Here is a 16548-nt window from a genome sequence, read left to right on the forward strand (position 1 = left end):
TTTCTAAAAGGGCAATTCCATATTGAAGGCACTGGGTTGTTATGAGTTTTCCAGGCTGTAAGGCCATGTTCCAGAAGCATTCTCTCGTGATGTTTCACCCACATCTATGGCAGGCATCCTCAGAGGTTGAGGGATCTGTTGGAAACTAAGTGAATGAGGACATTTCTCCCTTTTTTCAACCTTTCCTCCAAGGCACGCATGTAGCCAGGGGGGGGGGTCTTGAGGGGCTTCAGCCCCCCCCCCCCCGAAATTCTCAGGGTGGTCCACAAGAAGGCCTTACATTTATTATTTAAACTGTTATGTTTATTCATATCATGATCTGATCACCATGCTCAATATATCCCATATTCATGGGGGTATTGGGATAACAATACAAAAGGTTTGCTAGGGTAGACCCTCTCCCACTCAGACTCAGCCCCCCCCCCCCCCCGAACCAAAATCCCAGCCCCTCCCGAAACAAATTCCTGGCTATGGGCCTGCTCCTAGGTAGTATAAATAGCTGTTTTTCTCTCCATTTTATCATCACAACAAACCTTTTAAATACATTAGGTTGAGAAGGAATGACTGGCTCAAATTCACCCAGCCAATTTACAGCTCAGTGGGTATTTGAGCTTGAGTCTCCATGTGCCAGTCCAATCATGTGCCTTTCCTACCATTTCAGAGAATTACAATATCTATCTACACAAACATATTTCCAACCTAGCTTAAACATTTTTGAGACACTGAAGATACGTAAGATGCTTTAATTGCCAGGAAAAGTAGCTGCATTGATTCCTTAGACATTTTTTTTTCCTTTCCTGTTCCTTTAATCCTGAATTTCTTGTGTTCATACAAGTTGGGAGGCACTGATAAATCTTGAAGGCCACATATGCCAATCTGTCCATGTGTTTTCCTTGAGCAATGACAGGGATCTAAATTGCTTCATTCTGATTAGAGAAATCCTATGACTGCACAATATATTTGATAGAAAAAAATATTGAGTTTCACTTCTTTGACACATCAATTTGAAAGAATTATATCTCTCATACAGAGGGCGAGGCATGCATCTGCCTTCATGTATGTGCTATAAAAGGTAATTGTGGGCAGTTATATAATGGAGCAGAAATGTGAACAGTTTCCCATGAATCCACATAAAATTATGTGCTTGCAATGTCTTAAGCAGCATTTTTCTAACATACGCAGAGCAACAGAACACATACATGCATAGTCACAAAGATATACATTCACTAGACAAACCTCAATTATATCTAACAGAATTCTTAGGTAAGTCATACACATTGCATCTTTTCAGTTAAACAAAAATGCATATTAAGTGCATTCATTTTACACCAACTTTCCTAGATGCATTAGAATACTCCCCTTATCACCCAGAAATCCTATAATTGTAAACAACCCCAAAGAGCAGGATATTTTTTATTTTAAAAATGCATACCATCTCTGTTATGATTGAGCCTCATGGCTCTGTTACTGACAGACGTGGGCGTAAGACTCCTCGAGAGTCAGATACTCTCGAGGAGCGAGAGAGAAAAAGACTGCGAGACATATTTGCAGCACCATCTGACGAGGAGTCTTTCGAAGGGTTTACGGAGAGAATGGAGGAGGGGCTGGTTAGCTCAGAGGAGGATGAGATGGATTGGACTCGGGTAAGGGAGGAAGTGGGTGCCACTGGCCATGATGGGACAGAAGATGAATGGGGACCTTCAGGATTAGACCCATGGTTTAGCTGGAGGGATGGGACGGGATCCACAGCTGGAGATGCTGTTGGGCGTAGTCAGAGGTGTTCCAGCTCTGACGAGGAAAGTGATGAGGAAACGCCCGGGTTAAGGAGGACAGCTGACAGTGATGAAGATTTGTAACTGGCATAAAATGGGGCTTGGGAGCAATTGCAAATTGCGTTGGGCAAGGTAATCTGGGCAAACGCTTGGGATCCGTGTGTGTGTGGGACGCTTCCCTGAAGACTTGTGTGCTTTCCTGTGCTGTGACCTTGACCCTCCGTCGTCTTCTTGACGGACGCCATCTCCTGCTTTGAGAACTCGGACTGAACTGACCACGGCTTGTCTTCCCCCCTTCTTGGACTTGGAAAAACTACAAACGTCTGCTTCTGGCTTTGATCTACGGAACGGAACTGGTCTACTCAACTGCTACAATCCTTGGCTGATTTACTCGTGTTGGAGATCCTGTCTGCTGTGTGTGTGGGGGAGCGACGCAAGTTACTCTAAGCACAGTGTTGGCAGCAGAGAGGAATCTGCTGCCAATTAGTTGCATTCTTTGTATCTTTTGTTCCTTGGCTTTCGTTTCGTTTATACCCAGGCTGAAGCAAGCAGTTTGTTTTTACCCGGATTAAACTCCGGTTTAATCCGGTTTATCTTTTGAACATTTACTTTTGCCCCTTTTTGCTCCTAAAGGCAAAAACTGCCTGGCCCTTGTGTTTTACGGGCATTTTTGAGTTCTGTAATCTAATAAACTCTGTTACTTTGAATCTTGTGGCGTTCTGTCCTTGACAGATTGCCCAACGCCCATAAAAAGTTTATTGCAGCAATAAACCCGTCAGGAAGACGATGGATGAGTTAAGGGCCAAAGTAGACCAATTGCAAACGGCTTTTACCGTTAGCCAAACAGCTCAGGCTGTGAAAGGACATGTTTTGACTCCTGAACGCTTTGACGGAACCAGGTGCAAGTTGCCAACCTTTTTGGCACAAGTGGAGCTTTATTTTTCTCAGCTCAGTGCTCATGCTTTTCCTACAGACACTAGCAAGGTGGCCTTTATTTTGAGTTTGTTGACCGGTCCCGCAGGACAATGGGCCACTAATTTAATTTTGGGAAATGACCCAGTCAAGGACAATTTGAATAATTTCAAAAAGTTGTTAACTGATACTTTTGGGGATCCTCTCCGCACGGAGAACGCTGGGTGGGCTCTGTATCGGTTGAAACAGGGAAAGGGGACTGTTTTGGATTACTTAAATAAGTTTAACCTGTATCGCCACCAGCTGGATTGGGGGGAAAATGCATTCATGCTTTTATTTACTGCCGGGTTAAGTGATATGCTCCAGGATGAATTAGCACGCTTGGAGCCGGCTGAAAGCTGGGACGCCTTAGTAGCTAAGGTGCTGCGTTTAGACGCAAGGTTCGAGGCTCGTAAACACTCAAAAGCAATGTGTGCGCCACCCATGCATGTAACCAGGGCACCTGTGGTGATGGGGGAAGAGCCCATGGAGCTTGGGGTCTTTAAAAAGCTGTCTACAGAGGAAAAGAGCCGTAGGAGGCAGCTGGGCTTGTGTTTGTACTGTGGGAATGCTGGGCATTTTGCCAAAAATTGTAATGTGAAACTTTCCCAGCTTTCGGGAAAAGGTCAGCCCTAGTGCGACGTGAGTCCAACGCACTAGGGCTCCTCAAGCAGTCAACTGAGGGGAGGAAGCATGTTTTCGTACCCATTACATTATCTGTTGGGGGAAGGGAACTTGTTTCTACTTTGGCACTGCTGGACTCAGGGGCTACGGTCTCCTATGTAGATATTGAGTTTGCTAAGAAGCATGGCATTCCTAGAGTGCGCAAGGCATGCGACGTGTGGGTGGAAGGAGCAGATGGGAGACTGCTGGAGACTGGGGTGGTTAACCATGAAACCTCAGCAGTAACGTGGGAGGTGCAGGGAGTAACGGGAACGTTTGTGTGGGATATTACGAGCTTGCCTAGATATGATGTGATCCTGGGGATGGATTGGCTAGCTGTAGTAAACCCACAAGTAGATTGGGCAACACGTAAAGTGATCTTAAAGAGGCAGGACTGTTGCACTCTAAATGTTACTCATTCTGATATGGAGGGAGTGCCTGCTGAGTATGGGGAGTTCTCTGATGTATTTTGTAAAAGAGAAGCGGACAAATTACCACCGCACAGGCCATATGATTGCGCCATCAAGTTGGCAGAAGGTGCGAAACTGCCAGCAGGGAGGCTGTATGCCTTGACTGTACCAGAAAGGCAAGCTTTGCGGGAGTTTCTAGATGAAAATTTAGCCAAGGGGTTTATTCGCCCATCTAGTTCTCCAACTGCGGCACCAGTATTCTTTGTAGCCAAAAAGACTGGGGAACTTAGGCTGGTCTGTGACTATCGGATCCTAAACAAATACACCATTCGGGATAGGTACCCGCTCCCTTTAATCTCGGAACTGTTATCAAGGGTGCAAGGGGCTAAGGTCTTTACCAAGCTTGACCTGCGGGGGGCCTATAACTTAATCCGTATACGGGAAGGGGATGAATGGAAGACGGCATTTAACACGTGTTTCGGATGCCACGAGTTCCGAGTCATGCCTTTTGGGCTTTGTAATGCTCCTGCGGTATTCCAGAGGTTCATGAACGATGTGTTCAGGGACCTAATTGACCAATTTTTAGTGATTTATTTGGATGATATCTTGATTTTTTCTAAGGACGAGAAAGAACATCGTCAACATGTCAAGCAGGTTCTGCACCGACTGCGGGCTAATGGGCTTTTCGCCAAGGCTTCCAAGTGCGTCTTTCATGTGCCTGAAGTGGAGTTCCTAGGTCATGTAGTGTCAGGTAGGGAACTTAAAATGGACCCACATAAGGTTGACGCCGTCAACTCATGGCAGGAGCTGAAGTCTAAGAAGGATGTACAAAGGTTCTTGGGTTTCGCTAATTACTACCGGGAGTTTATTCCGAATTTTGCAAAGCTCACGGTACCTTTGACGCAGCTTCTGCGCAAGAAACAGCCATTTGTGTGGGGGCGGGAAGCTCACGAGGCGTTTCTACAACTAAAGTCTAGTTTTCAATCGGACAACATACTAACCCATCCTGATGTTGACAGACCGTTCGTGGTAGAAGCGGACGCTTCTAGCTACGCGTTGGGGGCTGTATTGTCTCAGAAGGATTCCTCAGGGACCTTGCGTCCCTGTGGATTTTACTCGCGGCAACTAACACCCTTCGAGCAGAACTATACCATATGGGAGAAGGAGTTGTTGGCGATTAAGGTGGCGTTTGAGGTGTGGCGGCACTGGCTTGAAGGGGCACGGCACCAGATCGTGGTCAGATCTGATCACAAGAACTTAGAGCACTTGCAAACAGCAAAGAAGTTAAACCAGCGTCAAATCCGCTGGGCTTTGTTTTTCTCCAGGTTTAACTTCAAGGTGCAGTTCGTGGAGGGGAAGGCAAACTTGCGGGCCGATGCTTTATCCCGCAAGCCGGAATTTAAGACCAATGAGCAGGTAGTATGTCAGACCATCTTGCCTACTGCCTCTCTGTGTGTTGTAGATAATGAGCTTGGGTTACATGACCAGATCCTTGAGGCTCAGAAGGATGATGTGTGGACTCAGGAGCAACTGATGCTGCTCTCTGCAGGTAACCGTACCATACTGCCGCATCTCCAGGATCAAGACGGGGTATTGGTGCGTAGGGGGCAGGTTTACGTACCAGTAGGGACCCTCAGGTTGGAGGTGATTAGAGCCCACCATGACGAACCCATGGCTGGGCACTTTGGCAGGTTCAAGACCGTACAGCTTATCACCAGGAGCTACTGGTGGCCAAAGATGCGGCAAGACATTCTGCGCTTTTGTGACAGCTGCGCCGTTTGTCAGCAGAGTAAGACGCCTGTTGGGCGCCCTAGAGGGTTGTTATCGTCTTTACCTGTTCCGGAGAGGCCATGGCAAATCATTTCCATGGATTTTATTTCAGATTTGCCTAAGTCTGGGGGTTATACTTGTATTTGGGTGGTGGTGGATTTATTTAGTAAACTGGCTCATTTTATTCCTTGTTCAACCATTCCGGCGGCCCCTACGTTGGCCTTACTATTTACAAAGCACATCTATCGTTTGCACGGAGCACCCGAGGTGATTATTTCAGATAGGGCTCCGCAATTTGTGTCACGCTTTTGGAAACACTTCCATGAGTGTTTGGGGACTAAGTTAAACGTGTCTTCAGCTTTCCATCCGCAAACGGATGGACAGTCGGAACGGGTTAATGGGCTCTTAGAGCAGTATCTGCGTTGTTTTTGTTTAGATCAACCCACGGCTTGGGTAAAGTGGTTACCGGTGGCGGAATTTGCTTACAACAATGCGGTGCACACGTCTAGTCAGCATACGCCATTTGAGCTAACTTATGGTTTTCACCCACGGGGAGGTGTGGCGCCGTCGACCAATGTGGTCTCTTCGGACCCGGTGTACCGCTCTTCGGAAATGGCTGCATTGCATGATGTTGCCCGTCGCTTACTGTTGGAAGCTAAGGCAACGCAGAAGACTCAGGCTGACCGCCACAGGCAGGCAGGGGAGGAGTTGGAAGAAGGGGATTTGGTGTGGTTATCTTCCAAACATATTAAACAGGCTGGGGGAAAGTTTGCGCCTCGGTATTTGGGTCCCTTTCCTATCGTTAAAAAGATTTCTTCTGTTGCGTTTCGTTTGCGTTTACCGTCTAGTTTAAAGGTCCATCCAGTCTTTCATCGTTCGCTGTTGAAACTTGATACCTCTAGTCGTCGTGGTGCTATAGCGGAGGGTATCACTGCCACTTCTCCGCCATCGGGGGAGGAGGCCTTTGTGAGAGGGGATAGTGTTATGATTGAGCCTCATGGCTCTGTTACTGACAGACGTGGGCGTAAGACTCCTCGAGAGTCAGATACTCTCGAGGAGCGAGAGAGAAAAAGACTGCGAGACATATTTGCAGCACCATCTGACGAGGAGTCTTTCGAAGGGTTTACGGAGAGAATGGAGGAGGGGCTGGTTAGCTCAGAGGAGGATGAGATGGATTGGACTCGGGTAAGGGAGGAAGTGGGTGCCACTGGCCATGATGGGACAGAAGATGAATGGGGACCTTCAGGATTAGACCCATGGTTTAGCTGGAGGGATGGGACGGGATCCACAGCTGGAGATGCTGTTGGGCGTAGTCAGAGGTGTTCCAGCTCTGACGAGGAAAGTGATGAGGAAACGCCCGGGTTAAGGAGGACAGCTGACAGTGATGAAGATTTGTAACTGGCATAAAATGGGGCTTGGGAGCAATTGCAAATTGCGTTGGGCAAGGTAATCTGGGCAAACGCTTGGGATCCGTGTGTGTGTGGGACGCTTCCCTGAAGACTTGTGTGCTTTCCTGTGCTGTGACCTTGACCCTCCGTCGTCTTCTTGACGGACGCCATCTCCTGCTTTGAGAACTCGGACTGAACTGACCACGGCTTGTCTTCCCCCCTTCTTGGACTTGGAAAAACTACAAACGTCTGCTTCTGGCTTTGATCTACGGAACGGAACTGGTCTACTCAACTGCTACAATCCTTGGCTGATTTACTCGTGTTGGAGATCCTGTCTGCTGTGTGTGTGGGGGAGCGACGCAAGTTACTCTAAGCACAGTGTTGGCAGCAGAGAGGAATCTGCTGCCAATTAGTTGCATTCTTTGTATCTTTTGTTCCTTGGCTTTCGTTTCGTTTATACCCAGGCTGAAGCAAGCAGTTTGTTTTTACCCGGATTAAACTCCGGTTTAATCCGGTTTATCTTTTGAACATTTACTTTTGCCCCTTTTTGCTCCTAAAGGCAAAAACTGCCTGGCCCTTGTGTTTTACGGGCATTTTTGAGTTCTGTAATCTAATAAACTCTGTTACTTTGAATCTTGTGGCGTTCTGTCCTTGACAATCTCTTTTTCTGTGTCTCTCTGTGTATCTCTCTGTTTTTATCTCTCTCTTTCTCCCTTCTCCCTTCTTTCTCTCAATGCCCCCGCCTACCTAATGCTGAAGTAGTAATAGTGATGCCTCCATATATTTATGAATTGAACCCAAAATGAAAATATAAATCTTGTTACATCTGCACACAGTAGACCCATGTAGCCCAAGCCAGAACACTTTTATTTCTCTGACTTATTCCTCCTTGTAACATTGTAGGGTTTACATACAGCAACATGTACAGTGATGAGCAAGTTTTTAACATGGATACGTTCTGGTCCTGTATGCCCTGATGAGGTTAATGCAGTTATGGAAATTCTAATTCTCTCCCTAATTACATTTGCATCATGGCTTTCTGCCAAAAGGGGCACCGAAGGTGGCAAACAACAGTAAAACACAAATAGAAACAAATGCAATTAAAACAAGTTTAAAAAACAACATTACAAAGGAACAGGGGCTGGCTCCCTTTAAGAATAACCTAGCTCAGGTGCCAAAGGCTTGTCTGAATGAAAAAGTTTTTGCCTTGGAAAGAAAAGAAAGCCAAAGTATGAAAGGGAGTTAATCTTTTCAAGCAAAGAAATTTTCTGCTTTGTTGTTTTGGCTATACAGATTGTTTTAAAACTTTAAAACATTAAGAGAAAGCATGGTGTGTAAAGCAGACAGAAGGAATATGAAGGAAAGTATGGAAAGACCCTGAAAAGAGGGAGGGAGGGAGAAACTCTATGCATTTACGTTTGACCAAATGTATTGGGAAGATTTGTGCATGGATTAGTTTTAGCTGTTTTCTTTCTGTTTGGCTTGTTTGAACACCTGTAATGGCAAGGGCTCCGCCACCTTTTTTTTCCCGACAGAGCCGGACCATGTGGCTGCCAGTTGCGGCTCCTTCTGCTATATTCGGGAACGTGCGACATGCTGAGAGGCTGTCGTGTGCTCGTACAGGGTTTGCCTGTGAGCCCTGTCTGCTGGGCCAATCAGAATAGAAGAAAGCCATGATGTGCCTTATGCAAGCTGGGTCTATTTAATGGGGCGAGGACCTCCTCCATTGCTCAGTTGCGTCCTGGCTCTAGAGCAGTGGTTCTCAACCTAAGGTACCCAGATGTTTTTGGCCTACAACTTCCAGAAATCCCAGCCAGTTTACCAGCTGTCAGGATTTCTGGAAGCTGAAGGCCAAAAACCTGGGGACCCCAAGTTGAGAACCATTGCTTTAGAGAGAGATGCTTCATTTTAATTGCCTTACCACACACTCTCAGCTTTAGCTTTTGGCTTGGCTTCTAGCATTGAATCTTTTTGATTTTCCTCCCCCCCCCCCCACTTTTTTTTCTTAATTTTTATTTAGTAAGACTGGGAGTTGGAAAGTGTGGGTGGGTGGGTGTACAGTGTTTGAGGACTTGTAGGTGGGTGTGCTTTTCTTTTAGGGTGGCTCTGAGCTTTAAGTCACACTTTAGCCTCTACTAAAGCCTTTAGCTTCTTCTCTTATCTCTCCTCCCACCTCTCTTTCATCAAAGTAATACTTTTAAAAGATTATAGTTATTAATAATTATAGGAATTCCAACAAACATCAAAGCCTCATTCTCAGAAAAACTACCTACCTAAACTTACCACCAAATACCTAATTATTTCATTCCTTTGCAATTTCATCTCAAGTTCTCTTTGTTTATACAAGGGTTGAATGAAAAGTAATGCCTCCACCTTCGTAACTCTTCACAGATGGCAGTACTAGTGTGCGGCATGTACTGGCTTGTTCAGTAGAATCTCCTCTACAGTTCCATGTGGTGGGAAGCCTTAGCATTGAACTGTTATGTTGTTAAAGTGCAAAGTATGGAACCCTCCACAGACAGTCGGTCAATGTGACTTAAGCCACATGCAGTCATTGAATTCTTCGCAGCAGAAGGTGTCACCCCAAAGGAGATTAATCACAGAATGCAAGCTGTTTATGGTGATTGTGTTGATGTGAGTACTGTGCGTCGTTGGGCGAGTAAGTTTAAAGATGTTGAGGTGGGAACATCTGACTTGTGTGACAAACAAAGAGTTGGATGTCCTGTGACAGAAACCACTGAGTTTCATAAGCAAAAGGTTGACAGATTGATTCAGGACATCATTGTATCACTCAGAGAGAAATTTCAAGCCAAGAAAACCCTAGGACACAGTCACCTTAAATCAGTTCAACCTGAAGGTACATAACAACAATAGCAGCAGCAGCAGCAACAATATATGACAGCCTCCCAATACATATTATGTCCTATCTGAAAGAACACTAAGATTTTTGCACGCTCTCAATTAATTTCGGAAGGGGGAGAGGAATGGAGGGGTAAAATTTTGCTCTTTCCTGGAGATTCAGATAAAAACAAACTGATGCAGCACCTCTTGGCTTGCATGTCTTTCTCATTGAGAACTTTTGTTATCTTGACCAAATTCTGATGTTACTTGGACTAACATGCCTTAGTTTTTAACCTGGAAATGTTGGAAGGTATGTATTGGGAAAGCATCCGGAACAACTTCGAGAAGAGCATGCAGGTTTGCTTATTACAAAGAACTCTCCACAAAATCATATTCCTGGGTAAAGCCACCTTGGGCCTTTATTATTATTATAATATATTTTTTGCAAAAGAAGGATATCCTGGCCTATCATATAGACTCACCTACTTTTCATTTAATTTCACTATGCTGGCCACCTCAACTCCAGATTTCTGGCCACAAGCCATTATCAGTTCATGATATATTTTTTAGCTGTAACAGAAATAAATGTAGGTGAGTAATATTCCTTGTTTGGTGAGCATTGAGTGTGCCTTCTTTTTTCAATACTCATTTAAACAATACAGCATTGGATGACTTAAATTGCATACCTATTTTGTGCCTGTAATTCTAAAAGCAACTGTGCTACCCTGAGGGAATTGTACTTGAAGGCCACATCTCTGTCTCACTTCCTACAGGTATCAAAGACACCACACGTAACAAGAAGCTGAGCAATTTATTGAGGATTTACACATATTAACTCTTCCAAAAGAAAAATAAAATGCTTTTCCACAGTGCCAGTTGAACTCAGCTTGCTGTGTCATCCTCCCAGTCCCCTCTGCAGCTATCTGAATGCAGATGGCTCATGCCGCGAATGATGAATTGGGAAGGCGGCAGTGCCACGATGCTGGCGTAAACCACACGGGGAGTACAAACAGTGAGAAAAGCCTCTCACATGAGAGGGGCTTAAATTCAAATCCACTTTATTGGGGAAAGAACTCCCTGTGCGTAGTGCAAGATTTGGAGGAGGGGGAGAAATTGGGAGGATCCTTCACAGTAGCCTCTCTATTAAACCCCAGCATAAACTGGAGAGGCACATGCATAATTCCTGTGCAGTTGGCATGCTTTATTATGCACACAACATAATAAGAACACTTCAGACTTGCAGCTAAGTGCTCTCTGGTATGAGCAATATCTTGACCTGACACTATCCCCTCATACATACAAGGGGTCTTCAAAAGGTTTCTGCAATGTTATATTTTCATTGGAAATTGTGAGGGTGGAAGTTGTAGTAATTGATCATGTGACTAGTCTGTCTAGCAAGCTGGCTGATTTTGCAGTTTAGTATAAGAGTTGTCACATTGTGATGAAGATGGCAGCAAAATTTATCAATTGCGCTAAAGAGAAGCAATGTTCTGTCATACACTTTTCATGGGCAGAAGGTCTGCCGGGAGCACAAATTCATTTCCACATGTTACACTCAGTATGGGGATAAAATTCTCTCTCATAAGGTCATCTATGAGTTGATTGAAATGTTTGAAATTGGCTGTAATCCTGAGATGGATTCAAGTGCTCCAGACACCCAGCTACAGCCACTACCATGAGGAATGAAGAAAGAATCCTGAAACTGATTAGCAATAACAGAAGAATAACAAAGAAGTTGCTGTAAAACTGAATGTAAGTGCATCAAGGATCTGCCTATGCTCTGATTCATTATAGCCTTAAGTTCAGAAAAATGTGTGCCAGGTGGGTGCCAAAGCAAGTGACAGAGGAGCATAAGTGCAAACAGCATGGACATGATGTGAAAGCAGCAGTGCATCAGTGGTTACAAAAAAAAAATCACATTTTTTTTTACTGATGGCATTAAAAAGTTGATAAGACACAGCGAAAAAATGCATCACAAAGATAGGTGACTATCTAGAAAAGAGATGTAATTTGTTTTTGAAATTCATAATAGATAAGAGTTTTTAAAGTGTGGAATGATATACGCTTTTGGGTTGGTTTCCCTAGCCTGAAATAACAAAGAAGTATATGCAAACATTCCAATTCTAGATGAGCAAAATTCCAATATAATATTAGCAAATAAGGAGTAATTGTCCTTTCATTCATTCCATAAAGCAAAGCTTCTTCTTGAGGACAACTCTTCCCTGAGCATCTTGAATGGATAATCAGAGCATGCCTGACATTCAGCAGTAATCAATTAGCACCTACTTTAGATTAAATTGAGAATATGTAAATTGGGCTCCTCATCAGGCAGCACAGTCAACATTTCAGAGGGATTTGCTGTGCCGCAAGCACTAAAATAAACAATGCATATATGTCTCTCTCACATAGAAAGCAAGCAATATATGTGAACAACACCTCAATATGACACCTATTTTGATTGAATCTGCAGATGTCCAGTTTGGTCCAATCCATTCTCTTCCTCCATTTAAAAATCACTAGATATCATGGTGTTGTTGTAAAATTAACCCCCCCCCCAAAAAAGAATGAATTAAACACATTATTTTTATTAAATATATTTTCATTTGTTATTATTATTAATAATAATATTAGTAGTAGTAGTAGTAGTAGTAGTAGTAGTATTAACTTTATTTATACCCTGCCTTTCTCCCCGTGGGGACTCACGGTGGCTAACAACCCACTGGAGACAAATTTAAAAAGTGCAATACAAAAGTTTTAAAAAATTAAATAGTAACAGTTTGGTAAAAACAGAATTAAAATACAATAAATACTCTGAAATGGCCTTTAAAACTAATACCCCCGCCCCAATCCATAAATGTCTGTTGGCAGAAGAAGGTATTGAAAGCCTTGTGGAAGGCCAGCGGGGTTGGGGCCATTCTGGTCTCTCTTGGAAGGGAATTCCACAGTCTGGGAGCAGCCACAAAAAAGGCCCTCTCTTGTGTTCTCACCAGGCGCACTTGAGTTTGTGTTGAGACTAAGAGAAGAGTTCAATAAAGCAAGACTAAATTAATAAAAATAATAAAAATAGGAGAATAGGAGAAAGACGGTTCTGGTGTGGTGCTTGGAGAGAGAGCGGGGTGGAAGAAGGGAAGGGTGGGGGTCTTGTCAGAGCTGAGCAGCTTCTGGAACATGGCCATACAGCCCGGAAAACACATAACAACCCTGTGGTTCTGGCCATGAAAGCCTTCGACAACACAGGCAACTGGATTGGTCATTTGCAGTATCTTATTATATTTTCGCTGGTCCAATTATGCGTTCATTCACAGAAGGGATAATAGAAAGATAAAACAAAATATTAATAAACTGGAGAGGGAGAAGTGAGGAGAGATACATAGTTGCCAAAAGAATGGGGATACAGAGTGGCTGGAGTGAAAAGGAGGTGCTTTGGATACATTGTGGTCATCCGGCCGGCTTCTCTGTGAAGACGGAGGGAAGCAATCAGTTGGCGAGTCTCCTCCGCAACTGCCGAGGCCTGACAGTGTGCGTCAGGGGTACATGAGGGTCCGGGGATTGAGTCTGAGGGGCTACTGCTGGTCGTCTGGGGGGTTCCGAGTGGAACTCAAGGACAGAAACCGTTTCCAGTTCCGTGGGTCTTCTGTCCTTGGTAAAACTATAAATCCTTGGGTTCAACTTATGTATATCTTTTATTGGGGGGGGGGGAGGGCAGTCTGGTGTCTTCAATAACAACCCCATGTAAATGAATTAAAGTACCTGGGCATCCACTGAACATCCAGAAGTGATTTCTGGTCCATCTCAAGTTTTAGCGTTAGTATAGACAAGCCCTAAATGTGCATGAAGCAACAAAATATATATTCGTGCACAAAAACCACAAAGATTTAGATCACCTGACTGTACCATTCATTAAGTGACTCTGGACCAATCTATATCTCATAATTCAATTTACCTGCTTTGTAGGCATTGAGGATAAAGTGGGGGAAATCCAGGTACTGTAGTGTAATCTCCTAAGGAATTGTTGAACATATGTCTATAACACATCCTTTATACTAGCAAAGAGGTTTTCTTAAAAGACAGCAACATATCCTTTTAAAAAAACATACAAAATCGGATAAAATATGCATCCAAAGACAGATATTTTTTGACTATATAGAATACACAGCAAGATAAATAAAAATGAGATTGCAAACAGGTTGCAGCACATTCCAGTTTAGAGAAGATCATTTCCACATTTGTGTTCATATATTGGGAAGTAATTACAAGGTACCAGTAATTCAGACATTTTTATGATTGTTTTGAGGCTGATAATCCTGTTTAATCAAATCCTATTACATGGATGCTGTGTTCTTTTTCTTCCTCCAACTCCCAGAATGGGACTTAAATGCTAATTGCTACCAACACATGTAAATTAGATCATACTTTCATTTCTTAAAGAGATAAGCTTCATTCTGTGCCAATTCCATGATTAAAAAGCACCACCCTGGCAGTCCTCTTTCATTCTGCTATATATAGGCATATATACACCCACCCCGCCAATAGGTTCAATTTAATTATGTTACAAAATGTTCTCAGGATTCAACTGACCTTTCTGGGTTTTTTGTTTTTTTACTTGAGAATGTGTGTGTTGTTTCCTCCATCCCACCGCTGCTGAGAAAAAGAGATCTTCAGATTTGGAATTTTGAAGATCTGAATCTAAAATGGGTTTATGATATATTTTTTTAATTGCAAGAGTAAGACATATGTGCAATTTGATTGTCTTTGAATTTAATATATACTGAGTCAAAACAAATATTGCGCTTCAGAAAAAAAAAGTACGTAGTCATTCACCAATGAAAAGCTTCTAGGACAAATATTCACTATAAAAAAATCCTTATGATGTATTTTAATTCATTGTGCATTTCAACTAGATTTGAAAGAGCACACAACCTTCAGGAAATAAAGGGATTATTTGGTGTGAATTCAGTAAAATATACAGAATATTTTTTTCACTTCTATATATTTCCATTTTGATTTATTTTCACCAGACTAGTGGACAGAGCAGCAGCCTCAAAATCAGCAAGATTATTCCCATATTTGGTATCTTCCCCCAGAATCAAGCATTGCACCAATATAAAGCATGATTCTACACACAGACGCTCTACATTATACACAATTGTCTCATTAGAGATTTAGAAAAGTGTTGTGTCTCCACAAGAACTTTTTAGTTAGAGGGAATTAGCATTTTGAGTTTGGTTTGGTGGGGGGGGGGGGGGGTCAGTCTAGAAAGCTTCTTTCCCTTTGAAGCCTCCATTGCCCTGCCTTTTTAAGAATCCCCTCAGGGATGGAGGCACTACTGGTTCTTGAAAGAGTCAGCCTTTTTGGTGACTGGAAGGTGAAGAGAGAGGAAGGTCGGAAAGTCTACAAAATAGCATGTCCAGTCGGAGCTATATTCATGTCCAGTCAGGGTTGTATTCAAATCCAGTCAGAGTTAAATACTGAGACCATCTTAGAGACAATTGAGCATCTCACAAGAAAGAGACAATAGAAGAAATAAAGATTCAAGAGCCTCAGTTTGGCCAGAACTCTGTCTATCTCTCAAAGACATTACCTCTCCTCATAAAGACTTTGTAGTGATACTCAGGAGGAAAGAAAATCTAAAATTCTTGTCAGTTAATAAATTTTTGTTTGATTCAACTATATAGTCTCCAATCTGTTCACTGTGCAGCCAGTTCACCTTCCGAGTAGTTAAGATAGTGTGGGGGCAGAACAGGAAGCAATAAAAAAAGTAATTATCATACCCAGAGGAGCTGCTATTAGCTCCTTCCATTTTCTAACGTGATTTCACTGGCGTTACAGCCATAAGAACTCTCCACTCCACTGCTCTGGTGACTCACCCTAAGGGGATGGGGTGCAGACAAAGCCAAGAATTTCCAGAAGCAGGATCTGACAGCAAACATGTTTTCTCCAGATTACAGCATTTAGTCTTTAAGCATTCATGCATCCTTCTGCCATGTTCAGAAGGATGGTAAGGAGAAGGGAAGAATAGTGGACTTGTTTGAATATTGCACTACAGCTCTGGGAGACTAGGGTTTAAATCTCTCTTGAACTACAGAAATCTGTTGGGTGGTCTTGAGAAAGCCATATGCATCAGAGGAAGGCAATGGTCAGCACAGGGAAAGAGTGATGCATGATGCCTGTTTGGACAGGGGATTAGGCTGAGTAGGACCCAATCCAGATAGCTGTGGAGCCTTGGGATACTCTGGACTTTCCAGCAAACTCTGGAGTATTTTATAACTTTGTAAGGCAAAGTTGGATTAAGACAAGAAAACCAGGATACTAACTGAAAGTCCCTGAGTGCATCTACAATGACCACTTAGGTCAGTTTGGAAGCAGTTTGGAACCAATTTTCACTGTAAAGATGATTAGATTGGGATAAGAATAGGTTTGAGTTCAAGAAGGCGATTAAATTAACCATGGAGTCTGGCCTCAAACTGGTTCCAGTATCCCGCCTGCATTTCTGGCCAAGATGTGTAATGTAGTTTATTTTAGGGGTTTCCTGAATCGCATTAAGGAGTATAACTTGGATTTTCCTTGATGCACTAAGTTGCACTGCACTGTGCTTTGGTAGAGTGCATTTTATAGTTACTGCAGTTTGAAATCACCTTCAAGCTGCATTAAATGGTTAGTGTGGGTGCCGCCCATGGGTAGATTTGAGGTTTTCCTATTAGTGTAATCTCTCCTTAAACCAGGAGAATCATCAAAGCCCCATGGCTAATGGGG

Source organism: Anolis carolinensis, chromosome 3 (assembly GCF_035594765.1).
Source record: "Anolis carolinensis isolate JA03-04 chromosome 3, rAnoCar3.1.pri, whole genome shotgun sequence".
Classification (NCBI taxonomy): Eukaryota; Metazoa; Chordata; class Lepidosauria; order Squamata; family Dactyloidae; genus Anolis; species Anolis carolinensis.